Source organism: Centrocercus urophasianus, unplaced genomic scaffold, assembly GCF_019232065.1.
Source record: "Centrocercus urophasianus isolate 14NV4802_14NV808 unplaced genomic scaffold, USGS_Curo_1.0 seq_9, whole genome shotgun sequence".
Lineage (NCBI taxonomy): Eukaryota > Metazoa > Chordata > Aves > Galliformes > Phasianidae > Centrocercus > Centrocercus urophasianus.
Genome location: NW_024885532.1, coordinates 33,369,884 through 33,370,453, shown reverse-complemented (window position 1 = coordinate 33,370,453; position 570 = coordinate 33,369,884).

The window sequence follows — 570 nt, the reverse complement described above, 5'->3', positions numbered from 1 at the left end:
CCAAAATCAAAGGAAACTTGGAATCCGGGGTAGCTGAGGCTGGAAGGGAGCGCAGACTGTCCTCCTGCGGACTGGGAGGGATTCATTGTGCATAGGGTACAAGCTCTTGGAAGAGGAAAGCCAGGTCGACCTCAACTCAAATCAACTCTTCCTTATGTTTTCCAGTTGTTGCATTTATCAACTAATAATTTGGTGTGCTTCAAATCCCAAGCAAATGTCAGCTAAAACACATTTCTCTCCAAGCCTCTCCCTTGACCTGTAGCTGTGACCCCACGTGGGAAGCGGTGCTCCAAGGCGAGCTCTGCGTGCACCTGACCCAGCGAGGGGCTGGGACACCACACACCATTGGTCTGGCACATTCCTGTGCCTTCCCAAAGCTTTGTCTCAGACAGAAAACCACTCCCTTGCAACAGGGGAATCTGCAGTCAGTGGTCACCACTCAAGAACCGTAGGAGGGTGCATGTTGATTCTCACCCATTTACTCCCACAACTTATCTTCCCAGGGCACTGGTTTCAGAACATGTAGATTCATTCTACCAGCGGAGTATCAGAAAGGATCACAGAATTTAG